Source organism: Schistocerca nitens, unplaced genomic scaffold (genome assembly GCF_023898315.1).
Source record: "Schistocerca nitens isolate TAMUIC-IGC-003100 unplaced genomic scaffold, iqSchNite1.1 HiC_scaffold_255, whole genome shotgun sequence".
Taxonomy (NCBI): Eukaryota; Metazoa; Arthropoda; class Insecta; order Orthoptera; family Acrididae; genus Schistocerca; species Schistocerca nitens.
The window spans coordinates 52592-74478 of NW_026045796.1; the positions used below are offsets into that span (position 1 = coordinate 52592).

At 54.7% G+C, this 21887-nt stretch overlaps 50 non-coding genes across 50 annotated transcripts; 40 read left to right on the forward strand and 10 right to left on the reverse strand.

The window, feature by feature from the left end:
* The first annotated feature begins 133 nt into the window (after positions 1 to 133).
* Positions 134 to 207, forward strand: Trnai-aau (transfer RNA isoleucine (anticodon AAU)). The gene has a single exon. It is a non-coding gene; the product is annotated as a tRNA-Ile (tRNA).
* A 602-nt stretch (positions 208 to 809) lies between these two features.
* Trnag-ucc (transfer RNA glycine (anticodon UCC)) lies at positions 810 to 881 on the reverse strand. The gene has a single exon. It is a non-coding gene; the product is annotated as a tRNA-Gly (tRNA).
* A 340-nt stretch (positions 882 to 1221) lies between these two features.
* Positions 1222 to 1292, forward strand: Trnag-gcc (transfer RNA glycine (anticodon GCC)). The gene has a single exon. It is a non-coding gene; the product is annotated as a tRNA-Gly (tRNA).
* Positions 1293 to 1672: 380 nt separating this feature from the next.
* Positions 1673 to 1745, forward strand: Trnam-cau (transfer RNA methionine (anticodon CAU)). Its single transcript has one exon. It is a non-coding gene; the product is annotated as a tRNA-Met (tRNA).
* A 305-nt stretch (positions 1746 to 2050) lies between these two features.
* On the forward strand, positions 2051 to 2122 carry Trnae-uuc (transfer RNA glutamic acid (anticodon UUC)). Its single transcript has one exon. It is a non-coding gene; the product is annotated as a tRNA-Glu (tRNA).
* A 198-nt stretch (positions 2123 to 2320) lies between these two features.
* Trnai-aau (transfer RNA isoleucine (anticodon AAU)) lies at positions 2321 to 2394 on the forward strand. Its single transcript has one exon. It is a non-coding gene; the product is annotated as a tRNA-Ile (tRNA).
* Positions 2395 to 2996: 602 nt separating this feature from the next.
* Trnag-ucc (transfer RNA glycine (anticodon UCC)) lies at positions 2997 to 3068 on the reverse strand. The gene has a single exon. It is a non-coding gene; the product is annotated as a tRNA-Gly (tRNA).
* Positions 3069 to 3408: 340 nt separating this feature from the next.
* Trnag-gcc (transfer RNA glycine (anticodon GCC)) lies at positions 3409 to 3479 on the forward strand. The gene has a single exon. It is a non-coding gene; the product is annotated as a tRNA-Gly (tRNA).
* A 380-nt stretch (positions 3480 to 3859) lies between these two features.
* On the forward strand, positions 3860 to 3932 carry Trnam-cau (transfer RNA methionine (anticodon CAU)). The gene has a single exon. It is a non-coding gene; the product is annotated as a tRNA-Met (tRNA).
* A 305-nt stretch (positions 3933 to 4237) lies between these two features.
* On the forward strand, positions 4238 to 4309 carry Trnae-uuc (transfer RNA glutamic acid (anticodon UUC)). The gene has a single exon. It is a non-coding gene; the product is annotated as a tRNA-Glu (tRNA).
* A 198-nt stretch (positions 4310 to 4507) lies between these two features.
* Positions 4508 to 4581, forward strand: Trnai-aau (transfer RNA isoleucine (anticodon AAU)). Its single transcript has one exon. It is a non-coding gene; the product is annotated as a tRNA-Ile (tRNA).
* Positions 4582 to 5183: 602 nt separating this feature from the next.
* On the reverse strand, positions 5184 to 5255 carry Trnag-ucc (transfer RNA glycine (anticodon UCC)). The gene has a single exon. It is a non-coding gene; the product is annotated as a tRNA-Gly (tRNA).
* Positions 5256 to 5595: 340 nt separating this feature from the next.
* Positions 5596 to 5666, forward strand: Trnag-gcc (transfer RNA glycine (anticodon GCC)). The gene has a single exon. It is a non-coding gene; the product is annotated as a tRNA-Gly (tRNA).
* Positions 5667 to 6046: 380 nt separating this feature from the next.
* Trnam-cau (transfer RNA methionine (anticodon CAU)) lies at positions 6047 to 6119 on the forward strand. Its single transcript has one exon. It is a non-coding gene; the product is annotated as a tRNA-Met (tRNA).
* Positions 6120 to 6424: 305 nt separating this feature from the next.
* Trnae-uuc (transfer RNA glutamic acid (anticodon UUC)) lies at positions 6425 to 6496 on the forward strand. The gene has a single exon. It is a non-coding gene; the product is annotated as a tRNA-Glu (tRNA).
* A 198-nt stretch (positions 6497 to 6694) lies between these two features.
* Positions 6695 to 6768, forward strand: Trnai-aau (transfer RNA isoleucine (anticodon AAU)). Its single transcript has one exon. It is a non-coding gene; the product is annotated as a tRNA-Ile (tRNA).
* A 602-nt stretch (positions 6769 to 7370) lies between these two features.
* On the reverse strand, positions 7371 to 7442 carry Trnag-ucc (transfer RNA glycine (anticodon UCC)). The gene has a single exon. It is a non-coding gene; the product is annotated as a tRNA-Gly (tRNA).
* A 340-nt stretch (positions 7443 to 7782) lies between these two features.
* Positions 7783 to 7853, forward strand: Trnag-gcc (transfer RNA glycine (anticodon GCC)). The gene has a single exon. It is a non-coding gene; the product is annotated as a tRNA-Gly (tRNA).
* A 380-nt stretch (positions 7854 to 8233) lies between these two features.
* Trnam-cau (transfer RNA methionine (anticodon CAU)) lies at positions 8234 to 8306 on the forward strand. The gene has a single exon. It is a non-coding gene; the product is annotated as a tRNA-Met (tRNA).
* A 305-nt stretch (positions 8307 to 8611) lies between these two features.
* On the forward strand, positions 8612 to 8683 carry Trnae-uuc (transfer RNA glutamic acid (anticodon UUC)). Its single transcript has one exon. It is a non-coding gene; the product is annotated as a tRNA-Glu (tRNA).
* A 198-nt stretch (positions 8684 to 8881) lies between these two features.
* Trnai-aau (transfer RNA isoleucine (anticodon AAU)) lies at positions 8882 to 8955 on the forward strand. Its single transcript has one exon. It is a non-coding gene; the product is annotated as a tRNA-Ile (tRNA).
* Positions 8956 to 9557: 602 nt separating this feature from the next.
* On the reverse strand, positions 9558 to 9629 carry Trnag-ucc (transfer RNA glycine (anticodon UCC)). Its single transcript has one exon. It is a non-coding gene; the product is annotated as a tRNA-Gly (tRNA).
* Positions 9630 to 9969: 340 nt separating this feature from the next.
* Trnag-gcc (transfer RNA glycine (anticodon GCC)) lies at positions 9970 to 10040 on the forward strand. The gene has a single exon. It is a non-coding gene; the product is annotated as a tRNA-Gly (tRNA).
* A 381-nt stretch (positions 10041 to 10421) lies between these two features.
* Positions 10422 to 10494, forward strand: Trnam-cau (transfer RNA methionine (anticodon CAU)). Its single transcript has one exon. It is a non-coding gene; the product is annotated as a tRNA-Met (tRNA).
* A 305-nt stretch (positions 10495 to 10799) lies between these two features.
* On the forward strand, positions 10800 to 10871 carry Trnae-uuc (transfer RNA glutamic acid (anticodon UUC)). Its single transcript has one exon. It is a non-coding gene; the product is annotated as a tRNA-Glu (tRNA).
* A 198-nt stretch (positions 10872 to 11069) lies between these two features.
* Positions 11070 to 11143, forward strand: Trnai-aau (transfer RNA isoleucine (anticodon AAU)). The gene has a single exon. It is a non-coding gene; the product is annotated as a tRNA-Ile (tRNA).
* A 602-nt stretch (positions 11144 to 11745) lies between these two features.
* On the reverse strand, positions 11746 to 11817 carry Trnag-ucc (transfer RNA glycine (anticodon UCC)). The gene has a single exon. It is a non-coding gene; the product is annotated as a tRNA-Gly (tRNA).
* Positions 11818 to 12157: 340 nt separating this feature from the next.
* Positions 12158 to 12228, forward strand: Trnag-gcc (transfer RNA glycine (anticodon GCC)). The gene has a single exon. It is a non-coding gene; the product is annotated as a tRNA-Gly (tRNA).
* Positions 12229 to 12608: 380 nt separating this feature from the next.
* Positions 12609 to 12681, forward strand: Trnam-cau (transfer RNA methionine (anticodon CAU)). Its single transcript has one exon. It is a non-coding gene; the product is annotated as a tRNA-Met (tRNA).
* A 305-nt stretch (positions 12682 to 12986) lies between these two features.
* Trnae-uuc (transfer RNA glutamic acid (anticodon UUC)) lies at positions 12987 to 13058 on the forward strand. Its single transcript has one exon. It is a non-coding gene; the product is annotated as a tRNA-Glu (tRNA).
* A 198-nt stretch (positions 13059 to 13256) lies between these two features.
* Trnai-aau (transfer RNA isoleucine (anticodon AAU)) lies at positions 13257 to 13330 on the forward strand. The gene has a single exon. It is a non-coding gene; the product is annotated as a tRNA-Ile (tRNA).
* Positions 13331 to 13932: 602 nt separating this feature from the next.
* On the reverse strand, positions 13933 to 14004 carry Trnag-ucc (transfer RNA glycine (anticodon UCC)). The gene has a single exon. It is a non-coding gene; the product is annotated as a tRNA-Gly (tRNA).
* A 340-nt stretch (positions 14005 to 14344) lies between these two features.
* Positions 14345 to 14415, forward strand: Trnag-gcc (transfer RNA glycine (anticodon GCC)). Its single transcript has one exon. It is a non-coding gene; the product is annotated as a tRNA-Gly (tRNA).
* Positions 14416 to 14795: 380 nt separating this feature from the next.
* On the forward strand, positions 14796 to 14868 carry Trnam-cau (transfer RNA methionine (anticodon CAU)). The gene has a single exon. It is a non-coding gene; the product is annotated as a tRNA-Met (tRNA).
* A 305-nt stretch (positions 14869 to 15173) lies between these two features.
* Trnae-uuc (transfer RNA glutamic acid (anticodon UUC)) lies at positions 15174 to 15245 on the forward strand. The gene has a single exon. It is a non-coding gene; the product is annotated as a tRNA-Glu (tRNA).
* A 198-nt stretch (positions 15246 to 15443) lies between these two features.
* Trnai-aau (transfer RNA isoleucine (anticodon AAU)) lies at positions 15444 to 15517 on the forward strand. The gene has a single exon. It is a non-coding gene; the product is annotated as a tRNA-Ile (tRNA).
* Positions 15518 to 16119: 602 nt separating this feature from the next.
* On the reverse strand, positions 16120 to 16191 carry Trnag-ucc (transfer RNA glycine (anticodon UCC)). The gene has a single exon. It is a non-coding gene; the product is annotated as a tRNA-Gly (tRNA).
* A 340-nt stretch (positions 16192 to 16531) lies between these two features.
* Trnag-gcc (transfer RNA glycine (anticodon GCC)) lies at positions 16532 to 16602 on the forward strand. Its single transcript has one exon. It is a non-coding gene; the product is annotated as a tRNA-Gly (tRNA).
* A 380-nt stretch (positions 16603 to 16982) lies between these two features.
* Positions 16983 to 17055, forward strand: Trnam-cau (transfer RNA methionine (anticodon CAU)). The gene has a single exon. It is a non-coding gene; the product is annotated as a tRNA-Met (tRNA).
* Positions 17056 to 17360: 305 nt separating this feature from the next.
* Trnae-uuc (transfer RNA glutamic acid (anticodon UUC)) lies at positions 17361 to 17432 on the forward strand. Its single transcript has one exon. It is a non-coding gene; the product is annotated as a tRNA-Glu (tRNA).
* A 198-nt stretch (positions 17433 to 17630) lies between these two features.
* Trnai-aau (transfer RNA isoleucine (anticodon AAU)) lies at positions 17631 to 17704 on the forward strand. The gene has a single exon. It is a non-coding gene; the product is annotated as a tRNA-Ile (tRNA).
* A 602-nt stretch (positions 17705 to 18306) lies between these two features.
* Trnag-ucc (transfer RNA glycine (anticodon UCC)) lies at positions 18307 to 18378 on the reverse strand. The gene has a single exon. It is a non-coding gene; the product is annotated as a tRNA-Gly (tRNA).
* A 340-nt stretch (positions 18379 to 18718) lies between these two features.
* Trnag-gcc (transfer RNA glycine (anticodon GCC)) lies at positions 18719 to 18789 on the forward strand. Its single transcript has one exon. It is a non-coding gene; the product is annotated as a tRNA-Gly (tRNA).
* Positions 18790 to 19169: 380 nt separating this feature from the next.
* Positions 19170 to 19242, forward strand: Trnam-cau (transfer RNA methionine (anticodon CAU)). Its single transcript has one exon. It is a non-coding gene; the product is annotated as a tRNA-Met (tRNA).
* A 305-nt stretch (positions 19243 to 19547) lies between these two features.
* On the forward strand, positions 19548 to 19619 carry Trnae-uuc (transfer RNA glutamic acid (anticodon UUC)). Its single transcript has one exon. It is a non-coding gene; the product is annotated as a tRNA-Glu (tRNA).
* A 198-nt stretch (positions 19620 to 19817) lies between these two features.
* Trnai-aau (transfer RNA isoleucine (anticodon AAU)) lies at positions 19818 to 19891 on the forward strand. Its single transcript has one exon. It is a non-coding gene; the product is annotated as a tRNA-Ile (tRNA).
* Positions 19892 to 20493: 602 nt separating this feature from the next.
* Trnag-ucc (transfer RNA glycine (anticodon UCC)) lies at positions 20494 to 20565 on the reverse strand. Its single transcript has one exon. It is a non-coding gene; the product is annotated as a tRNA-Gly (tRNA).
* A 340-nt stretch (positions 20566 to 20905) lies between these two features.
* Positions 20906 to 20976, forward strand: Trnag-gcc (transfer RNA glycine (anticodon GCC)). Its single transcript has one exon. It is a non-coding gene; the product is annotated as a tRNA-Gly (tRNA).
* Positions 20977 to 21356: 380 nt separating this feature from the next.
* Positions 21357 to 21429, forward strand: Trnam-cau (transfer RNA methionine (anticodon CAU)). The gene has a single exon. It is a non-coding gene; the product is annotated as a tRNA-Met (tRNA).
* Positions 21430 to 21734: 305 nt separating this feature from the next.
* On the forward strand, positions 21735 to 21806 carry Trnae-uuc (transfer RNA glutamic acid (anticodon UUC)). Its single transcript has one exon. It is a non-coding gene; the product is annotated as a tRNA-Glu (tRNA).
* The last annotated feature ends 81 nt before the right edge of the window (positions 21807 to 21887 follow it).

The following is a 21887-nucleotide window of genomic DNA, read 5'->3' on the forward strand; positions in this document are numbered from 1 at the left end:
CGCAATATATCTACTGTTTCGTGACCGTCAGCAGAGTATAGACGAGGGAAGCAGACATCCGACGACCATAGAAATGGTGTACGGCTTCATGCCATACGTTTGCAGCGTAGGGCTGAGCGAGTGCAACTGTCGAGGCCCGTTAGCTCAGTTGGTTAGAGCGTCGTGCTAATAACGCGAAGGTCGTGGGTTCGATCCCCCCACGGGCCACAACGCTTTTACTACCACGAAAAGGCAGCGCCGATTTCAGCTGGCGAGTGTGATGACCAAAACATCATCACCCTGCGTGGAAGTTGACAGAGGATCCGAACCCGACTTGTCGGGAAGCGCTACAGCATTCACTCGGCAATGGCCATAATATGTTGAATACACTGGTTCTCAACCGATAAAGAGAAGATGAAAGGAAATGTCCGATTGCCGATGCGTAACAACTTTGGCCCTTGTCGGTACTTGGGCGGGAGAGCGCATGGGGACACAGGGTACTGTTGGCAGTTTTACTTCCTATTTTTCTTTCTCCTTTGTTTTCGGAGCTACAGCCCGATTCGGTCAGGGAGACGCCACCGTGAAATGAACGGGCGTGCTGTGTGTACATCGCCTCGCCTCTCCTTACCTCTCTCAGTCGTTTCTCGTGCTTGTCGTTTTGATATAGGCCGATTGGAGAGCGTCAGCTCTCGCGTCAGCTGAGCAAAGTCGAGACAAGTCGAGACAGTCGAGACACACTATAGGCTGGTCTGCAGCGAGTAAGAGGGGGAAAAAACATTAAGTTAAGGGCGCGTGGCGAAAGTACTCATACGTGACATTAAAAAGCCTGTTGCGGTGGCCGGGAATCGAACCCGGACCAACTGCTTGGAAGGCAACTATGCTGACCATTACACCACCACCGCACAAGCGAGCGCCCCGACGCCGCGCTGTGTCGGCTTCCCGCCTGTCGGCAGCGGCCGAAGGTGATCGTACCTGGCAGGCGCATTTCGAGGTAGGCTAGGGGAGCACATCCAGGCGCGTTCGGACAGCGTATCCGCGCACATTTCGCATCCTTGGCAAGAGTCGGCGCCGGCGACGCAAGAGTACGCAGAGGACCGCGTTCTGGCGGCATTTTTAAGCAGTACAGTGCAGGATTCAGCGTCTGCAGCATCTTCTCGACAGAATGCTACGGCGCTTGACGGCAGTCCCACTTTCCCTTGAGACATCTGCTCGGGAAGCAGCGTGCAGTTACTACCGGCCCGAGCATCGGTGGTTCAGTGGTAGAATGCTCGCCTGCCACGCGGGCGGCCCGGGTTCGATTCCCGGCCGATGCATCATTTTGCTTTTCCCACGATAATGCTGCCGTGTGGCTTGCGCGCTTGAGATGCACGATCCACATGAATGTATAGCAGGATTCCCTTGAGAAGAACCGAGAACGCAGCACTCGCGGGTCCCCACTAGGACGCTCGCATGGTGTTCTACAGACTAGCGTCGGCCTGGCCTCGCAAGTTGCTGTGTCCAGGTGCCTCCGAGGCACTGAACGTTAACGACAAGGAGTGCTGCCTATCGTTTGCAAATCTGCAGCAACACCGCAATCAACTGGGCTGGCAATGCACGTGTAGCAACAGAACACGTTATCCAGGAAGTACAGTGTCTTTACGTCTAACATTGGGTGTGGTACTTACCCAGTTTCCAGGACAAGCGCTTCACCTGTGCCTCGGTAGCGCAGTAGGCAGCGCGTAAGTCTCATAATCTTAAGGTCGTGAGTTCGATCCTCACCCGGGGCATTTAATTTTCTGTGACTGATGGTGATGCTGTTGCTAGGGCACCAACTTATTTCTTGTTTTTTATCCACAACGTTTTCAACGCTTCAGCGGGAAAATGTTTACTCCCTGTTATTGCTACTTACAGCTTCCCTTTTCCTCTTCTCCTAGCACAGCATGAAGCCAAAAACATTGCTCTGAGACGTTTGAGGTGCGCGCCTTGCCAGTCAGTATGCGCAAAGACGCTCGCAAAGAGAGAAGGGCGCCGACGCGGGACACGACACGAAATGCTACAAGCGACCGTCCGATCCGCCGCAGGAACGCCCGCATCCGGTGTGGTCTAGTGGCTAGGATACCTGGCTTTCACCCAGGAGGCCCGGGTTCGATTCCCGGTACCGGAACGGAACTTTTTCCACACGAATCGTGACAAGTTTGAGCTGTCCGAGCTGCCGTTTCCCGTCCTGCTCGCAATATATCTACTGTTTCGTGACCGTCAGCAGAGTATAGACGAGGGAAGCAGACATCCGACGACCATAGAAATGGTGTACGGCTTCATGCCATACGTTTGCAGCGTAGGGCTGAGCGAGCGCAACTGTCGAGGCCCGTTAGCTCAGTTGGTTAGAGCGTCGTGCTAATAACGCGAAGGTCGTGGGTTCGATCCCCCCACGGGCCACAACGCTTTTACTACCACGAAAAGGCAGCGCCGATTTCAGCTGGCGAGTGTGATGACCAAAAGATCATCACCCTGCGTGGAAGTTGACAGAGGATCCGAACCCGACTTGTCGGGAAGCGCTACAGCATTCACTCGGCAATGGCCATAATATGTTGAATACACTGGTTCTCAACCGATAAAGAGAAGATGAAAGGAAATGTCCGATTGCCGATGCGTAACAACTTTGGCCCTTGTCGGTACTTGGGCGGGAGAGCGCATGGGGACACAGGGTACTGTTGGCAGTTTTACTTCCTATTTTTCTTTCTCCTTTGTTTTCGGAGCTACAGCCCGATTCGGTCAGGGAGACGCCACCGTGAAATGAACGGGCGTGCTGTGTGTACATCGCCTCGCCTCTCCTTACCTCTCTCAGTCGTTTCTCGTGCTTGTCGTTTTGATATAGGCCGATTGGAGAGCGTCAGCTCTCGCGTCAGCTGAGCAAAGTCGAGACAAGTCGAGACAGTCGAGACACACTATAGGCTGGTCTGCAGCGAGTAAGAGGGGGAAAAAACATTAAGTTAAGGGCGCGTGGCGAAAGTACTCATACGTGAAATTAAAAAGCCTGTTGCGGTGGCTGGGAATCGAACCCGGACCAACTGCTTGGAAGGCAACTATGCTGACCATTACACCACCACCGCACAAGCGAGCGCCCCGACGCCGCGCTGTGTCGGCTTCCCGCCTGTCGGCAGCGGCCGAAGGTGATCGTACCTGGCAGGCGCATTTCGAGGTAGGCTAGGGGAGCACATCCAGGCGCGTTCGGACAGCGTATCCGCGCACATTTCGCATCCTTGGCAAGAGTCGGCGCCGGCGACGCAAGAGTACGCAGAGGACCGCGTTCTGGCGGCATTTTTAAGCAGTACAGTGCAGGATTCAGCGTCTGCAGCATCTTCTCGACAGAATGCTACGGCGCTTGACGGCAGTCCCACTTTCCCTTGAGACATCTGCTCGGGAAGCAGCGTGCAGTTACTACCGGCCCGAGCATCGGTGGTTCAGTGGTAGAATGCTCGCCTGCCACGCGGGCGGCCCGGGTTCGATTCCCGGCCGATGCATCATTTTGCTTTTCCCACGATAATGCTGCCGTGTGGCTTGCGCGCTTGAGATGCACGATCCACATGAATGTATAGCAGGATTCCCTTGAGAAGAACCGAGAACGCAGCACTCGCGGGTCCCCACTAGGACGCTCGCATGGTGTTCTACAGACTAGCGTCGGCCTGGCCTCGCAAGTTGCTGTGTCCAGGTGCCTCCGAGGCACTGAACGTTAACGACAAGGAGTGCTGCCTATCGTTTGCAAATCTGCAGCAACACCGCAATCAACTGGGCTGGCAATGCACGTGTAGCAACAGAACACGTTATCCAGGAAGTACAGTGTCTTTACGTCTAACATTGGGTGTGGTACTTACCCAGTTTCCAGGACAAGCGCTTCACCTGTGCCTCGGTAGCGCAGTAGGCAGCGCGTAAGTCTCATAATCTTAAGGTCGTGAGTTCGATCCTCACCCGGGGCATTTAATTTTCTGTGACTGATGGTGATGCTGTTGCTAGGGCACCAACTTATTTCTTGTTTTTTATCCACAACGTTTTCAACGCTTCAGCGGGAAAATGTTTACTCCCTGTTATTGCTACTTACAGCTTCCCTTTTCCTCTTCTCCTAGCACAGCATGAAGCCAAAAACATTGCTCTGAGACGTTTGAGGTGCGCGCCTTGCCAGTCAGTATGCGCAAAGACGCTCGCAAAGAGAGAAGGGCGCCGACGCGGGACACGACACGAAATGCTACAAGCGACCGTCCGATCCGCCGCAGGAACGCCCGCATCCGGTGTGGTCTAGTGGCTAGGATACCTGGCTTTCACCCAGGAGGCCCGGGTTCGATTCCCGGTACCGGAACGGAACTTTTTCCACACGAATCGTGACAAGTTTGAGCTGTCCGAGCTGCCGTTTCCCGTCCTGCTCGCAATATATCTACTGTTTCGTGACCGTCAGCAGAGTATAGACGAGGGAAGCAGACATCCGACGACCATAGAAATGGTGTACGGCTTCATGCCATACGTTTGCAGCGTAGGGCTGAGCGAGCGCAACTGTCGAGGCCCGTTAGCTCAGTTGGTTAGAGCGTCGTGCTAATAACGCGAAGGTCGTGGGTTCGATCCCCCCACGGGCCACAACGCTTTTACTACCACGAAAAGGCAGCGCCGATTTCAGCTGGCGAGTGTGATGACCAAAAGATCATCACCCTGCGTGGAAGTTGACAGAGGATCCGAACCCGACTTGTCGGGAAGCGCTACAGCATTCACTCGGCAATGGCCATAATATGTTGAATACACTGGTTCTCAACCGATAAAGAGAAGATGAAAGGAAATGTCCGATTGCCGATGCGTAACAACTTTGGCCCTTGTCGGTACTTGGGCGGGAGAGCGCATGGGGACACAGGGTACTGTTGGCAGTTTTACTTCCTATTTTTCTTTCTCCTTTGTTTTCGGAGCTACAGCCCGATTCGGTCAGGGAGACGCCACCGTGAAATGAACGGGCGTGCTGTGTGTACATCGCCTCGCCTCTCCTTACCTCTCTCAGTCGTTTCTCGTGCTTGTCGTTTTGATATAGGCCGATTGGAGAGCGTCAGCTCTCGCGTCAGCTGAGCAAAGTCGAGACAAGTCGAGACAGTCGAGACACACTATAGGCTGGTCTGCAGCGAGTAAGAGGGGGAAAAAACATTAAGTTAAGGGCGCGTGGCGAAAGTACTCATACGTGAAATTAAAAAGCCTGTTGCGGTGGCTGGGAATCGAACCCGGACCAACTGCTTGGAAGGCAACTATGCTGACCATTACACCACCACCGCACAAGCGAGCGCCCCGACGCCGCGCTGTGTCGGCTTCCCGCCTGTCGGCAGCGGCCGAAGGTGATCGTACCTGGCAGGCGCATTTCGAGGTAGGCTAGGGGAGCACATCCAGGCGCGTTCGGACAGCGTATCCGCGCACATTTCGCATCCTTGGCAAGAGTCGGCGCCGGCGACGCAAGAGTACGCAGAGGACCGCGTTCTGGCGGCATTTTTAAGCAGTACAGTGCAGGATTCAGCGTCTGCAGCATCTTCTCGACAGAATGCTACGGCGCTTGACGGCAGTCCCACTTTCCCTTGAGACATCTGCTCGGGAAGCAGCGTGCAGTTGCTACCGGCCCGAGCATCGGTGGTTCAGTGGCAGAGTGCTCGCCTGCCACGCGGGCGGCCCGGGTTCGATTCCCGGCCGATGCATCATTTTGCTTTTCCCACGATAATGCTGCCGTGTGGCTTGCGCGCTTGAGATGCACGATCCACATGAATGTATAGCAGGATTCCCTTGAGAAGAACCGAGAACGCAGCACTCGCGGGTCCCCACTAGGACGCTCGCATGGTGTTCTACAGACTAGCGTCGGCCTGGCCTCGCAAGTTGCTGTGTCCAGGTGCCTCCGAGGCACTGAACGTTAACGACAAGGAGTGCTGCCTATCGTTTGCAAATCTGCAGCAACACCGCAATCAACTGGGCTGGCAATGCACGTGTAGCAACAGAACACGTTATCCAGGAAGTACAGTGTCTTTACGTCTAACATTGGGTGTGGTACTTACCCAGTTTCCAGGACAAGCGCTTCACCTGTGCCTCGGTAGCGCAGTAGGCAGCGCGTAAGTCTCATAATCTTAAGGTCGTGAGTTCGATCCTCACCCGGGGCATTTAATTTTCTGTGACTGATGGTGATGCTGTTGCTAGGGCACCAACTTATTTCTTGTTTTTTATCCACAACGTTTTCAACGCTTCAGCGGGAAAATGTTTACTCCCTGTTATTGCTACTTACAGCTTCCCTTTTCCTCTTCTCCTAGCACAGCATGAAGCCAAAAACATTGCTCTGAGACGTTTGAGGTGCGCGCCTTGCCAGTCAGTATGCGCAAAGACGCTCGCAAAGAGAGAAGGGCGCCGACGCGGGACACGACACGAAATGCTACAAGCGACCGTCCGATCCGCCGCAGGAACGCCCGCATCCGGTGTGGTCTAGTGGCTAGGATACCTGGCTTTCACCCAGGAGGCCCGGGTTCGATTCCCGGTACCGGAACGGAACTTTTTCCACACGAATCGTGACAAGTTTGAGCTGTCCGAGCTGCCGTTTCCCGTCCTGCTCGCAATATATCTACTGTTTCGTGACCGTCAGCAGAGTATAGACGAGGGAAGCAGACATCCGACGACCATAGAAATGGTGTACGGCTTCATGCCATACGTTTGCAGCGTAGGGCTGAGCGAGCGCAACTGTCGAGGCCCGTTAGCTCAGTTGGTTAGAGCGTCGTGCTAATAACGCGAAGGTCGTGGGTTCGATCCCCCCACGGGCCACAACGCTTTTACTACCACGAAAAGGCAGCGCCGATTTCAGCTGGCGAGTGTGATGACCAAAAGATCATCACCCTGCGTAGAAGTTGACAGAGGATCCGAACCCGACTTGTCGGGAAGCGCTACAGCATTCACTCGGCAATGGCCATAATATGTTGAATACACTGGTTCTCAACCGATAAAGAGAAGATGAAAGGAAATGTCCGATTGCCGATGCGTAACAACTTTGGCCCTTGTCGGTACTTGGGCGGGAGAGCGCATGGGGACACAGGGTACTGTTGGCAGTTTTACTTCCTATTTTTCTTTCTCCTTTGTTTTCGGAGCTACAGCCCGATTCGGTCAGGGAGACGCCACCGTGAAATGAACGGGCGTGCTGTGTGTACATCGCCTCGCCTCTCCTTACCTCTCTCAGTCGTTTCTCGTGCTTGTCGTTTTGATATAGGCCGATTGGAGAGCGTCAGCTCTCGCGTCAGCTGAGCAAAGTCGAGACAAGTCGAGACAGTCGAGACACACTATAGGCTGGTCTGCAGCGAGTAAGAGGGGGAAAAAACATTAAGTTAAGGGCGCGTGGCGAAAGTACTCATACGTGAAATTAAAAAGCCTGTTGCGGTGGCTGGGAATCGAACCCGGACCAACTGCTTGGAAGGCAACTATGCTGACCATTACACCACCACCGCACAAGCGAGCGCCCCGACGCCGCGCTGTGTCGGCTTCCCGCCTGTCGGCAGCGGCCGAAGGTGATCGTACCTGGCAGGCGCATTTCGAGGTAGGCTAGGGGAGCACATCCAGGCGCGTTCGGACAGCGTATCCGCGCACATTTCGCATCCTTGGCAAGAGTCGGCGCCGGCGACGCAAGAGTACGCAGAGGACCGCGTTCTGGCGGCATTTTTAAGCAGTACAGTGCAGGATTCAGCGTCTGCAGCATCTTCTCGACAGAATGCTACGGCGCTTGACGGCAGTCCCACTTTCCCTTGAGACATCTGCTCGGGAAGCAGCGTGCAGTTACTACCGGCCCGAGCATCGGTGGTTCAGTGGTAGAATGCTCGCCTGCCACGCGGGCGGCCCGGGTTCGATTCCCGGCCGATGCATCATTTTGCTTTTCCCACGATAATGCTGCCGTGTGGCTTGCGCGCTTGAGATGCACGATCCACATGAATGTATAGCAGGATTCCCTTGAGAAGAACCGAGAACGCAGCACTCGCGGGTCCCCACTAGGACGCTCGCATGGTGTTCTACAGACTAGCGTCGGCCTGGCCTCGCAAGTTGCTGTGTCCAGGTGCCTCCGAGGCACTGAACGTTAACGACAAGGAGTGCTGCCTATCGTTTGCAAATCTGCAGCAACACCGCAATCAACTGGGCTGGCAATGCACGTGTAGCAACAGAACACGTTATCCAGGAAGTACAGTGTCTTTACGTCTAACATTGGGTGTGGTACTTACCCAGTTTCCAGGACAAGCGCTTCACCTGTGCCTCGGTAGCGCAGTAGGCAGCGCGTAAGTCTCATAATCTTAAGGTCGTGAGTTCGATCCTCACCCGGGGCATTTAATTTTCTGTGACTGATGGTGATGCTGTTGCTAGGGCACCAACTTATTTCTTGTTTTTTATCCACAACGTTTTCAACGCTTCAGCGGGAAAATGTTTACTCCCTGTTATTGCTACTTACAGCTTCCCTTTTCCTCTTCTCCTAGCACAGCATGAAGCCAAAAACATTGCTCTGAGACGTTTGAGGTGCGCGCCTTGCCAGTCAGTATGCGCAAAGACGCTCGCAAAGAGAGAAGGGCGCCGACGCGGGACACGACACGAAATGCTACAAGCGACCGTCCGATCCGCCGCAGGAACGCCCGCATCCGGTGTGGTCTAGTGGCTAGGATACCTGGCTTTCACCCAGGAGGCCCGGGTTCGATTCCCGGTACCGGAACGGAACTTTTTCCACACGAATCGTGACAAGTTTGAGCTGTCCGAGCTGCCGTTTCCCGTCCTGCTCGCAATATATCTACTGTTTCGTGACCGTCAGCAGAGTATAGACGAGGGAAGCAGACATCCGACGACCATAGAAATGGTGTACGGCTTCATGCCATACGTTTGCAGCGTAGGGCTGAGCGAGTGCAACTGTCGAGGCCCGTTAGCTCAGTTGGTTAGAGCGTCGTGCTAATAACGCGAAGGTCGTGGGTTCGATCCCCCCACGGGCCACAACGCTTTTACTACCACGAAAAGGCAGCGCCGATTTCAGCTGGCGAGTGTGATGACCAAAACATCATCACCCTGCGTGGAAGTTGACAGAGGATCCGAACCCGACTTGTCGGGAAGCGCTACAGCATTCACTCGGCAATGGCCATAATATGTTGAATACACTGGTTCTCAACCGATAAAGAGAAGATGAAAGGAAATGTCCGATTGCCGATGCGTAACAACTTTGGCCCTTGTCGGTACTTGGGCGGGAGAGCGCATGGGGACACAGGGTACTGTTGGCAGTTTTACTTCCTATTTTTCTTTCTCCTTTGTTTTCGGAGCTACAGCCCGATTCGGTCAGGGAGACGCCACCGTGAAATGAACGGGCGTGCTGTGTGTACATCGCCTCGCCTCTCCTTACCTCTCTCAGTCGTTTCTCGTGCTTGTCGTTTTGATATAGGCCGATTGGAGAGCGTCAGCTCTCGCGTCAGCTGAGCAAAGTCGAGACAAGTCGAGACAGTCGAGACACACTATAGGCTGGTCTGCAGCGAGTAAGAGGGGGAAAAAACATTAAGTTAAGGGCGCGTGGCGAAAGTACTCATACGTGACATTAAAAAGCCTGTTGCGGTGGCCGGGAATCGAACCCGGACCAACTGCTTGGAAGGCAACTATGCTGACCATTACACCACCACCGCACAAGCGAGCGCCCCGACGCCGCGCTGTGTCGGCTTCCCGCCTGTCGGCAGCGGCCGAAGGTGATCGTACCTGGCAGGCGCATTTCGAGGTAGGCTAGGGGAGCACATCCAGGCGCGTTCGGACAGCGTATCCGCGCACATTTCGCATCCTTGGCAAGAGTCGGCGCCGGCGACGCAAGAGTACGCAGAGGACCGCGTTCTGGCGGCATTTTTAAGCAGTACAGTGCAGGATTCAGCGTCTGCAGCATCTTCTCGACAGAATGCTACGGCGCTTGACGGCAGTCCCACTTTCCCTTGAGACATCTGCTCGGGAAGCAGCGTGCAGTTACTACCGGCCCGAGCATCGGTGGTTCAGTGGCAGAGTGCTCGCCTGCCACGCGGGCGGCCCGGGTTCGATTCCCGGCCGATGCATCATTTTGCTTTTCCCACGATAATGCTGCCGTGTGGCTTGCGCGCTTGAGATGCACGATCCACATGAATGTATAGCTGGATTCCCTTGAGAAGAACCGAGAACGCAGCACTCGCGGGTCCCCACTAGGACGCTCGCATGGTGTTCTACAGACTAGCGTCGGCCTGGCCTCACAAGTTGCTGTGTCCAGGTGCCTCCGAGGCACTGAACGTTAACGACAAGGAGTGCTGCCTATCGTTTGCAAAAGCTGCAGCAACACCGCAATCAACTGGGCTGGCAATGCACGTGTAGCAACAGAACACGTTATCCAGGAAGTACAGTGTCTTTACGTCTAACATTGGGTGTGGTACTTAGCCAGTTTCCAGGACAAGCGCTTCACCTGTGCCTCGGTAGCGCAGTAGGCAGCGCGTAAGTCTCATAATCTTAAGGTCGTGAGTTCGATCCTCACCCGGGGCATTTAATTTTCTGTGACTGATGGTGATGCTGTTGCTAGGGCACCAACTTATTTCTTGTTTGTTATCCACAACGTTTTCAACGCTTCAGCGGGAAAATGTTTACTCCCTGTTATTGCTACTTACAGCTTCCCTTTTCCTCTTCTCCTAGCACAGCATGAAGCCAAAAACATTGCTCTGAGACGTTTGAGGTGCGCGCCTTGCCAGTCAGTATGCGCAAAGACGCTCGCAAAGAGAGAAGGGCGCCGACGCGGGACACGACACGAAATGCTACAAGCGACCGTCCGATCCGCGTCAGGAACGCCCACATCCGGTGTGGTCTAGTGGCTAGGATACCTGGCTTTCACCCAGGAGGCCCGGGTTCGATTCCCGGTACCGGAACGGAACTTTTTCCACACGAATCGTGACAAGTTTGAGCTGTCCGAGCTGCCGTTTCCCGTCCTGCTCGCAATATATCTACTGTTTCGTGACCGTCAGCAGAGTATAGACGAGGGAAGCAGACATCCGACGACCATAGAAATGGTGTACGGCTTCATGCCATACGTTTGCAGCGTAGGGCTGAGCGAGCGCAACTGTCGAGGCCCGTTAGCTCAGTTGGTTAGAGCGTCGTGCTAATAACGCGAAGGTCGTGGGTTCGATCCCCCCACGGGCCACAACGCTTTTACTACCACGAAAAGGCAGCGCCGATTTCAGCTGGCGAGTGTGATGACCAAAACATCATCACCCTGCGTGGAAGTTGACAGAGGATCCGAACCCGACTTGTCGGGAAGCGCTACAGCATTCACTCGGCAATGGCCATAATATGTTGAATACACTGGTTCTCAACCGATAAAGAGAAGATGAAAGGAAATGTCCGATTGCCGATGCGTAACAACTTTGGCCCTTGTCGGTACTTGGGCGGGAGAGCGCATGGGGACACAGGGTACTGTTGGCAGTTTTACTTCCTATTTTTCTTTCTCCTTTGTTTTCGGAGCTACAGCCCGATTCGGTCAGGGAGACGCCACCGTGAAATGAACGGGCGTGCTGTGTGTACATCGCCTCGCCTCTCCTTACCTCTCTCAGTCGTTTCTCGTGCTTGTCGTTTTGATATAGGCCGATTGGAGAGCGTCAGCTCTCGCGTCAGCTGAGCAAAGTCGAGACAAGTCGAGACAGTCGAGACACACTATAGGCTGGTCTGCAGCGAGTAAGAGGGGGAAAAAACATTAAGTTAAGGGCGCGTGGCGAAAGTACTCATACGTGACATTAAAAAGCCTGTTGCGGTGGCCGGGAATCGAACCCGGACCAACTGCTTGGAAGGCAACTATGCTGACCATTACACCACCACCGCACAAGCGAGCGCCCCGACGCCGCGCTGTGTCGGCTTCCCGCCTGTCGGCAGCGGCCGAAGGTGATCGTACCTGGCAGGCGCATTTCGAGGTAGGCTAGGGGAGCACATCCAGGCGCGTTCGGACAGCGTATCCGCGCACATTTCGCATCCTTGGCAAGAGTCGGCGCCGGCGACGCAAGAGTACGCAGAGGACCGCGTTCTGGCGGCATTTTTAAGCAGTACAGTGCAGGATTCAGCGTCTGCAGCATCTTCTCGACAGAATGCTACGGCGCTTGACGGCAGTCCCACTTTCCCTTGAGACATCTGCTCGGGAAGCAGCGTGCAGTTACTACCGGCCCGAGCATCGGTGGTTCAGTGGCAGAGTGCTCGCCTGCCACGCGGGCGGCCCGGGTTCGATTCCCGGCCGATGCATCATTTTGCTTTTCCCACGATAATGCTGCCGTGTGGCTTGCGCGCTTGAGATGCACGATCCACATGAATGTATAGCTGGATTCCCTTGAGAAGAACCGAGAACGCAGCACTCGCGGGTCCCCACTAGGACGCTCGCATGGTGTTCTACAGACTAGCGTCGGCCTGGCCTCGCAAGTTGCTGTGTCCAGGTGCCTCCGAGGCACTGAACGTTAACGACAAGGAGTGCTGCCTATCGTTTGCAAATCTGCAGCAACACCGCAATCAACTGGGCTGGCAATGCACGTGTAGCAACAGAACACGTTATCCAGGAAGTACAGTGTCTTTACGTCTAACATTGGGTGTGGTACTTACCCAGTTTCCAGGACAAGCGCTTCACCTGTGCCTCGGTAGCGCAGTAGGCAGCGCGTAAGTCTCATAATCATAAGGTCGTGAGTTCGATCCTCACCCGGGGCATTTAATTTTCTGTGACTGATGGTGATGCTGTTGCTAGGGCACCAACTTATTTCTTGTTTTTTATCCACAACGTTTTCAACGCTTCAGCGGGAAAATGTTTACTCCCTGTTATTGCTACTTACAGCTTCCCTTTTCCTCTTCTCCTAGCACAGCATGAAGCCAAAAACATTGCTCTGAGACGTTTGAGGTGCGCGCCTTGCCAGTCAGTATGCGCAAAGACGCTCGCAAAGAGAGAAGGGCGCCGACGCGGGACACGACACGAAATGCTACAAGCGACCGTCCGATCCGCCGCAGGAACGCCCGCATCCGGTGTGGTCTAGTGGCTAGGATACCTGGCTTTCACCCAGGAGGCCCGGGTTCGATTCCCGGTACCGGAACGGAACTTTTTCCACACGAATCGTGACAAGTTTGAGCTGTCCGAGCTGCCGTTTCCCGTCCTGCTCGCAATATATCTACTGTTTCGTGACCGTCAGCAGAGTATAGACGAGGGAAGCAGACATCCGACGACCATAGAAATGGTGTACGGCTTCATGCCATACGTTTGCAGCGTAGGGCTGAGCGAGTGCAACTGTCGAGGCCCGTTAGCTCAGTTGGTTAGAGCGTCGTGCTAATAACGCGAAGGTCGTGGGTTCGATCCCCCCACGGGCCACAACGCTTTTACTACCACGAAAAGGCAGCGCCGATTTCAGCTGGCGAGTGTGATGACCAAAACATCATCACCCTGCGTGGAAGTTGACAGAGGATCCGAACCCGACTTGTCGGGAAGCGCTACAGCATTCACTCGGCAATGGCCATAATATGTTGAATACACTGGTTCTCAACCGATAAAGAGAAGATGAAAGGAAATGTCCGATTGCCGATGCGTAACAACTTTGGCCCTTGTCGGTACTTGGGCGGGAGAGCGCATGGGGACACAGGGTACTGTTGGCAGTTTTACTTCCTATTTTTCTTTCTCCTTTGTTTTCGGAGCTACAGCCCGATTCGGTCAGGGAGACGCCACCGTGAAATGAACGGGCGTGCTGTGTGTACATCGCCTCGCCTCTCCTTACCTCTCTCAGTCGTTTCTCGTGCTTGTCGTTTTGATATAGGCCGATTGGAGAGCGTCAGCTCTCGCGTCAGCTGAGCAAAGTCGAGACAAGTCGAGACAGTCGAGACACACTATAGGCTGGTCTGCAGCGAGTAAGAGGGGGAAAAAACATTAAGTTAAGGGCGCGTGGCGAAAGTACTCATACGTGACATTAAAAAGCCTGTTGCGGTGGCCGGGAATCGAACCCGGACCAACTGCTTGGAAGGCAACTATGCTGACCATTACACCACCACCGCACAAGCGAGCGCCCCGACGCCGCGCTGTGTCGGCTTCCCGCCTGTCGGCAGCGGCCGAAGGTGATCGTACCTGGCAGGCGCATTTCGAGGTAGGCTAGGGGAGCACATCCAGGCGCGTTCGGACAGCGTATCCGCGCACATTTCGCATCCTTGGCAAGAGTCGGCGCCGGCGACGCAAGAGTACGCAGAGGACCGCGTTCTGGCGGCATTTTTAAGCAGTACAGTGCAGGATTCAGCGTCTGCAGCATCTTCTCGACAGAATGCTACGGCGCTTGACGGCAGTCCCACTTTCCCTTGAGACATCTGCTCGGGAAGCAGCGTGCAGTTACTACCGGCCCGAGCATCGGTGGTTCAGTGGCAGAGTGCTCGCCTGCCACGCGGGCGGCCCGGGTTCGATTCCCGGCCGATGCATCATTTTGCTTTTCCCACGATAATGCTGCCGTGTGGCTTGCGCGCTTGAGATGCACGATCCACATGAATGTATAGCTGGATTCCCTTGAGAAGAACCGAGAACGCAGCACTCGCGGGTCCCCACTAGGACGCTCGCATGGTGTTCTACAGACTAGCGTCGGCCTGGCCTCGCAAGTTGCTGTGTCCAGGTGCCTCCGAGGCACTGAACGTTAACGACAAGGAGTGCTGCCTATCGTTTGCAAATCTGCAGCAACACCGCAATCAACTGGGCTGGCAATGCACGTGTAGCAACAGAACACGTTATCCAGGAAGTACAGTGTCTTTACGTCTAACATTGGGTGTGGTACTTACCCAGTTTCCAGGACAAGCGCTTCACCTGTGCCTCGGTAGCGCAGTAGGCAGCGCGTAAGTCTCATAATCTTAAGGTCGTGAGTTCGATCCTCACCCGGGGCATTTAATTTTCTGTGACTGATGGTGATGCTGTTGCTAGGGCACCAACTTATTTCTTGTTTTTTATCCACAACGTTTTCAACGCTTCAGCGGGAAAATGTTTACTCCCTGTTATTGCTACTTACAGCTTCCCTTTTCCTCTTCTCCTAGCACAGCATGAAGCCAAAAACATTGCTCTGAGACGTTTGAGGTGCGCGCCTTGCCAGTCAGTATGCGCAAAGACGCTCGCAAAGAGAGAAGGGCGCCGACGCGGGACACGACACGAAATGCTACAAGCGACCGTCCGATCCGCCGCAGGAACGCCCGCATCCGGTGTGGTCTAGTGGCTAGGATACCTGGCTTTCACCCAGGAGGCCCGGGTTCGATTCCCGGTACCGGAACGGAACTTTTTCCACACGAATCGTGACAAGTTTGAGCTGTCCGAGCTGCCGTTTCCCGTCCTGCTCGCAATATATCTACTGTTTCGTGACCGTCAGCAGAGTATAGACGAGGGAAGCAGACATCCGACGACCATAGAAATGGTGTACGGCTTCATGCCATACGTTTGCAGCGTAGGGCTGAGCGAGTGCAACTGTCGAGGCCCGTTAGCTCAGTTGGTTAGAGCGTCGTGCTAATAACGCGAAGGTCGTGGGTTCGATCCCCCCACGGGCCACAACGCTTTTACTACCACGAAAAGGCAGCGCCGATTTCAGCTGGCGAGTGTGATGACCAAAACATCATCACCCTGCGTGGAAGTTGACAGAGGATCCGAACCCGACTTGTCGGGAAGCGCTACAGCATTCACTCGGCAATGGCCATAATATGTTGAATACACTGGTTCTCAACCGATAAAGAGAAGATGAAAGGAAATGTCCGATTGCCGATGCGTAACAACTTTGGCCCTTGTCGGTACTTGGGCGGGAGAGCGCATGGGGACACAGGGTACTGTTGGCAGTTTTACTTCCTATTTTTCTTTCTCCTTTGTTTTCGGAGCTACAGCCCGATTCGGTCAGGGAGACGCCACCGTGAAATGAACGGGCGTGCTGTGTGTACATCGCCTCGCCTCTCCTTACCTCTCTCAGTCGTTTCTCGTGCTTGTCGTTTTGATATAGGCCGATTGGAGAGCGTCAGCTCTCGCGTCAGCTGAGCAAAGTCGAGACAAGTCGAGACAGTCGAGACACACTATAGGCTGGTCTGCAGCGAGTAAGAGGGGGAAAAAACATTAAGTTAAGGGCGCGTGGCGAAAGTACTCATACGTGACATTAAAAAGCCTGTTGCGGTGGCCGGGAATCGAACCCGGACCAACTGCTTGGAAGGCAACTATGCTGACCATTACACCACCACCGCACAAGCGAGCGCCCCGACGCCGCGCTGTGTCGGCTTCCCGCCTGTCGGCAGCGGCCGAAGGTGATCGTACCTGGCAGGCGCATTTCGAGGTAGGCTAGGGGAGCACATCCAGGCGCGTTCGGACAGCGTATCCGCGCACATTTCGCATCCTTGGCAAGAGTCGGCGCCGGCGACGCAAGAGTACGCAGAGGACCGCGTTCTGGCGGCATTTTTAAGCAGTACAGTGCAGGATTCAGCGTCTGCAGCATCTTCTCGACAGAATGCTACGGCGCTTGACGGCAGTCCCACTTTCCCTTGAGACATCTGCTCGGGAAGCAGCGTGCAGTTACTACCGGCCCGAGCATCGGTGGTTCAGTGGCAGAGTGCTCGCCTGCCACGCGGGCGGCCCCGGTTCGATTCCCGGCCGATGCATCATTTTGCTTTTCCCACGATAATGCTGCCGTGTGGCTTGCGCGCTTGAGATGCACGATCCACATGAATGTATAGCTGGATTCCCTTGAGAAGAACCGAGAACGCAGCACTCGCGGGTCCCCACTAGGACGCTCGCATGGTGTTCTACAGACTAGCGTCGGCCTGGCCTCGCAAGTTGCTGTGTCCAGGTGCCTCCGAGGCACTGAACGTTAACGACAAGGAGTGCTGCCTATCGTTTGCAAATCTGCAGCAACACCGCAATCAACTGGGCTGGCAATGCACGTGTAGCAACAGAACACGTTATCCAGGAAGTACAGTGTCTTTACGTCTAACATTGGGTGTGGTACTTACCCAGTTTCCAGGACAAGCGCTTCACCTGTGCCTCGGTAGCGCAGTAGGCAGCGCGTAAGTCTCATAATCTTAAGGTCGTGAGTTCGATCCTCACCCGGGGCATTTAATTTTCTGTGACTGATGGTGATGCTGTTGCTAGGGCACCAACTTATTTCTTGTTTTTTATCCACAACGTTTTCAACGCTTCAGCGGGAAAATGTTTACTCCCTGTTATTGCTACTTACAGCTTCCCTTTTCCTCTTCTCCTAGCACAGCATGAAGCCAAAAACATTGCTCTGAGACGTTTGAGGTGCGCGCCTTGCCAGTCAGTATGCGCAAAGACGCTCGCAAAGAGAGAAGGGCGCCGACGCGGGACACGACACGAAATGCTACAAGCGACCGTCCGATCCGCCGCAGGAACGCCCGCATCCGGTGTGGTCTAGTGGCTAGGATACCTGGCTTTCACCCAGGAGGCCCGGGTTCGATTCCCGGTACCGGAACGGAACTTTTTCCACACGAATCGTGACAAGTTTGAGCTGTCCGAGCTGCCGTTTCCCGTCCTGCTCGCAATATATCTACTGTTTCGTGACCGTCAGCAGAGTATAGACGAGGGAAGCAGACATCCGACGACCATAGAAATGGTGTACGGCTTCATGCCATACGTTTGCAGCGTAGGGCTGAGCGAGTGCAACTGTCGAGGCCCGTTAGCTCAGTTGGTTAGAGCGTCGTGCTAATAACGCGAAGGTCGTGGGTTCGATCCCCCCACGGGCCACAACGCTTTTACTACCACGAAAAGGCAGCGCCGATTTCAGCTGGCGAGTGTGATGACCAAAACATCATCACCCTGCGTGGAAGTTGACAGAGGATCCGAACCCGACTTGTCGGGAAGCGCTACAGCATTCACTCGGCAATGGCCATAATATGTTGAATACACTGGTTCTCAACCGATAAAGAGAAGATGAAAGGAAATGTCCGATTGCCGATGCGTAACAACTTTGGCCCTTGTCGGTACTTGGGCGGGAGAGCGCATGGGGACACAGGGTACTGTTGGCAGTTTTACTTCCTATTTTTCTTTCTCCTTTGTTTTCGGAGCTACAGCCCGATTCGGTCAGGGAGACGCCACCGTGAAATGAACGGGCGTGCTGTGTGTACATCGCCTCGCCTCTCCTTACCTCTCTCAGTCGTTTCTCGTGCTTGTCGTTTTGATATAGGCCGATTGGAGAGCGTCAGCTCTCGCGTCAGCTGAGCAAAGTCGAGACAAGTCGAGACAGTCGAGACACACTATAGGCTGGTCTGCAGCGAGTAAGAGGGGGAAAAAACATTAAGTTAAGGGCGCGTGGCGAAAGTACTCATACGTGACATTAAAAAGCCTGTTGCGGTGGCCGGGAATCGAACCCGGACCAACTGCTTGGAAGGCAACTATGCTGACCATTACACCACCACCGCACAAGCGAGCGCCCCGACGCCGCGCTGTGTCGGCTTCCCGCCTGTCGGCAGCGGCCGAAGGTGATCGTACCTGGCAGGCGCATTTCGAGGTAGGCTAGGGGAGCACATCCAGGCGCGTTCGGACAGCGTATCCGCGCACATTTCGCATCCTTGGCAAGAGTCGGCGCCGGCGACGCAAGAGTACGCAGAGGACCGCGTTCTGGCGGCATTTTTAAGCAGTACAGTGCAGGATTCAGCGTCTGCAGCATCTTCTCGACAGAATGCTACGGCGCTTGACGGCAGTCCCACTTTCCCTTGAGACATCTGCTCGGGAAGCAGCGTGCAGTTACTACCGGCCCGAGCATCGGTGGTTCAGTGGCAGAGTGCTCGCCTGCCACGCGGGCGGCCCGGGTTCGATTCCCGGCCGATGCATCATTTTGCTTTTCCCACGATAATGCTGCCGTGTGGCTTGCGCGCTTGAGATGCACGATCCACATGAATGTATAGCTGGATTCCCTTGAGAAGAACCGAGAACGCAGCACTCGCGGGTCCCCACTAGGACGCTCGCATGGTGTTCTACAGACTAGCGTCGGCCTGGCCTCGCAAGTTGCTGTGTCCAGGTGCCTCCGAGGCACTGAACGTTAACGACAAGGAGTGCTGCCTATCGTTTGCAAATCTGCAGCAACACCGCAATCAACTGGGCTGGCAATGCACGTGTAGCAACAGAACACGTTATCCAGGAAGTACAGTGTCTTTACGTCTAACATTGGGTGTGGTACTTACCCAGTTTCCAGGACAAGCGCTTCACCTGTGCCTCGGTAGCGCAGTAGGCAGCGCGTAAGTCTCATAATCTTAAGGTCGTGAGTTCGATCCTCACCCGGGGCATTTAATTTTCTGTGACTGATGGTGATGCTGTTGCTAGGGCACCAACTTATTTCTTGTTTTTTATCCACAACGTTTTCAACGCTTCAGCGGGAAAATGTTTACTCCCTGTTATTGCTACTTACAGCTTCCCTTTTCCTCTTCTCCTAGCACAGCATGAAGCCAAAAACATTGCTCTGAGACGTTTGAGGTGCGCGCCTTGCCAGTCAGTATGCGCAAAGACGCTCGCAAAGAGAGAAGGGCGCCGACGCGGGACACGACACGAAATGCTACAAGCGACCGTCCGATCCGCCGCAGGAACGCCCGCATCCGGTGTGGTCTAGTGGCTAGGATACCTGGCTTTCACCCAGGAGGCCCGGGTTCGATTCCCGGTACCGGAACGGAACTTTTTCCACACGAATCGTGACAAGTTTGAGCTGTCCGAGCTGCCGTTTCCCGTCCTGCTCGCAATATATCTACTGTTTCGTGACCGTCAGCAGAGTATAGACGAGGGAAGCAGACATCCGACGACCATAGAAATGGTGTACGGCTTCATGCCATACGTTTGCAGCGTAGGGCTGAGCGAGCGCAACTGTCGAGGCCCGTTAGCTCAGTTGGTTAGAGCGTCGTGCTAATAACGCGAAGGTCGTGGGTTCGATCCCCCCACGGGCCACAACGCTTTTACTACCACGAAAAGGCAGCGCCGATTTCAGCTGGCGAGTGTGATGACCAAAACATCATCACCCTGCGTGGAAGTTGACAGAGGATCCGAACCCGACTTGTCGGGAAGCGCTACAGCATTCACTCGGCAATGGCCATAATATGTTGAATACACTGGTTCTCAACCGATAAAGAGAAGATGAAAGGAAATGTCCGATTGCCGATGCGTAACAACTTTGGCCCTTGTCGGTACTTGGGCGGGAGAGCGCATGGGGACACAGGGTACTGTTGGCAGTTTTACTTCCTATTTTTCTTTCTCCTTTGTTTTCGGAGCTACAGCCCGATTCGGTCAGGGAGACGCCACCGTGAAATGAACGGGCGTGCTGTGTGTACATCGCCTCGCCTCTCCTTACCTCTCTCAGTCGTTTCTCGTGCTTGTCGTTTTGATATAGGCCGATTGGAGAGCGTCAGCTCTCGCGTCAGCTGAGCAAAGTCGAGACAAGTCGAGACAGTCGAGACACACTATAGGCTGGTCTGCAGCGAGTAAGAGGGGGAAAAAACATTAAGTTAAGGGCGCGTGGCGAAAGTACTCATACGTGACATTAAAAAGCCTGTTGCGGTGGCCGGGAATCGAACCCGGACCAACTGCTTGGAAGGCAACTATGCTGACCATTACACCACCACCGCACAAGCGAGCGCCCCGACGCCGCGCTGTGTCGGCTTCCCGCCTGTCGGCAGCGGCCGAAGGTGATCGTACCTGGCAGGCGCATTTCGAGGTAGGCTAGGGGAGCACATCCAGGCGCGTTCGGACAGCGTATCCGCGCACATTTCGCATCCTTGGCAAGAGTCGGCGCCGGCGACGCAAGAGTACGCAGAGGACCGCGTTCTGGCGGCATTTTTAAGCAGTACAGTGCAGGATTCAGCGTCTGCAGCATCTTCTCGACAGAATGCTACGGCGCTTGACGGCAGTCCCACTTTCCCTTGAGACATCTGCTCGGGAAGCAGCGTGCAGTTACTACCGGCCCGAGCATCGGTGGTTCAGTGGCAGAGTGCTCGCCTGCCACGCGGGCGGCCCGGGTTCGATTCCCGGCCGATGCATCATTTTGCTTTTCCCACGATAATGCTGCCGTGTGGCTTGCGCGCTTGAGATGCACGATCCACATGAATGTATAGCTGGATTCCCTTGAGAAGAACCGAGAACGCAGCACTCGCGGGTCCCCACTAGGACGCTCGCATGGTGTTCTACAGACTAGCGTCGGCCTGGCCTCGCAAGTTGCTGTGTCCAGGTGCCTCCGAGGCACTGAACGTTAACGACAAGGAGTGCTGCCTATCGTTTGCAAATCTGCAGCAACACCGCAATCAACTGGGCTGGCAATGCACGTGTAGCAACAGAACACGTTATCCAGGAAGTACAGTGTCTTTACGTCTAACATTGGGTGTGGTACTTACCCAGTTTCCAGGACAAGCGCTTCACCTGTGCCTCGGTAGCGCAGTAGGCAGCGCGTAAGTCTCATAATCTTAAGGTCGTGAGTTCGATCCTCACCCGGGGCATTTAATTTTCTGTGACTGATGGTGATGCTGTTGCTAGGGCACCAACTTATTTCTTGTTTTTTATCCACAACGTTTTCAACGCTTCAGCGGGAAAATGTTTACTCCCTGTTATTGCTACTTACAGCTTCCCTTTTCCTCTTCTCCTAGCACAGCATGAAGCCAAAAACATTGCTCTGAGACGTTTGAGGTGCGCGCCTTGCCAGTCAGTATGCGCAAAGACGCTCGCAAAGAGAGAAGGGCGCCGACGCGGGACACGACACGAAATGCTACAAGCGACCGTCCGATCCGCCGCAGGAACGCCCGCATCCGGTGTGGTCTAGTGGCTAGGATACCTGGCTTTCACCCAGGAGGCCCGGGTTCGATTCCCGGTACCGGAACGGAACTTTTTCCACACGAATCGTGACAAGTTTGAGCTGTCCGAGCTGCCGTTTCCCGTCCTGCTCGCAATATATCTACTG